Source organism: Trachymyrmex septentrionalis, unplaced genomic scaffold (genome assembly GCF_001594115.1).
Source record: "Trachymyrmex septentrionalis isolate Tsep2-gDNA-1 unplaced genomic scaffold, Tsep1.0 scaffold79, whole genome shotgun sequence".
In the NCBI taxonomy this organism is placed as follows: domain Eukaryota; kingdom Metazoa; phylum Arthropoda; class Insecta; order Hymenoptera; family Formicidae; genus Trachymyrmex; species Trachymyrmex septentrionalis.
The window spans coordinates 1,379,404-1,381,030 of NW_017305977.1; positions in this window are offsets into that span (position 1 = coordinate 1,379,404).

Here is a 1,627-nt window from a genome sequence, read left to right on the forward strand (position 1 = left end):
CAATAAAATTTAGGATGTGGTCAACGCGATGTTGCAAACGCTTCGAAGCGTTTTTAATTGGTCAGTTTGTAAAATTTTTTTGTCTAATTGGTCCATCAAACACATTTGTAGCGAGATCTTGACCACAGCCTTAATCGTATCGTTAATCGCGCACGGACTATGAGCATTAATATAGAAAGGTGATCCCTTCTCAATTTGTAAAAATTTCTGAGAGAACGAGTTGAAGTCCTTGGGTGTACACTCAGCGACTAAAAGGTTGCAATAGATTTTTTTTCTATGATTTTCGGAATGCAATCTATTTACTGAACAATTGGTTTTTACTTACGGATCCATACTTAAGAAGCAATCCTTTGATGAGCAGACTGCATTTCAAAACTCATTAAAAAAGACTGTTGCAACCTTTTAGTCAGTAAGTATATATATACCCGGTCACAGAAAGGTTGCAACACTTTTTTTCGATGGGTTTCGGAATGCAGCCTACTCACCGAGCGATTGATTCTTATTTGTAGATCCATGAATAAGAACTAATCGCTCGTTGCATTTTGACAATGAAACCCATCAAAAAAAGATGTTGCAATCTTTCTGTAACCGATTGTACATAAGCCAAACATAACCCTAAAGATGCTTTTACATGGCAGCGTTAAGCGTCGAGCGTCAAAGTATGAGTAGTAATATGTTTAATAATTTTAAATTGTATTTAATGTAAGAGATACACTAATACTGGAATCTTGTAATTTACACTATATAATGTAAATAAATATCTCGCGCTATAGCTTAGCGCCGAGACACACTACCAGTGTCTCCAGATAAATTTTCAGTATTATATGTTAAATAAATAACAATAAATAAAAGACAAAATAAGAGTCAACACATTTCTTTAAAAAAAAGTTGTTAGGTGCGTTCGTACATTTATATAGACCGAATATTGCCGCGCCGATACACCTAACCCTTTTCTTAAGTGAGAAAGCTTACAACATTCTGTATGACAGTTTAGGCACAGAAAAACCTACGGATAAAACATTTGATGAACTGAAAGCTAAATGCAAAGAACTTTTTGCACCAACTGGATTAGAAATAGCGGAGACATACAAATTCTGCCATCGCAAGCAACTGCCTGGTGAAACAGTACAAGATTTTGCCAGTGCCCTAACGAAATTAAGTACAACTTGCAATTTCGGTACTTTTCAAAATATGATGTTGAGAAATCATTTAGTTTTCGGAATTTCAAGCCGCCGTACACAGAGCAGACTGCTCGAAACCAAGGAATTAACCTATGAAAAGGCATTGCAGATTGCACTTGCAATGGAACTTACAGAGAAGGAAACGAATACCCTCTGTAAAGATACAACACAGGACGTCCACTATCTATTGTACATGCAAATAAATTCCAAAAGAAGAAAGATACGGTGACGCCGAAAGGTCCCAAATCAAATACAAAAAAATTTCTCCAAAACTCTCCAAGTATCGCATGCTATCGATGCGGAAAGAGTGATCATAAAGCGGATAAATGCAAATTACCAAAGTATATACAATGCAATTTTTGCAAGAAAAAGGGGCATTTAGAAACGATCTGTTTGAAAAAGAAGCACAGTAATTGCAACGTATTACAGGAAAAGAACGATATTTT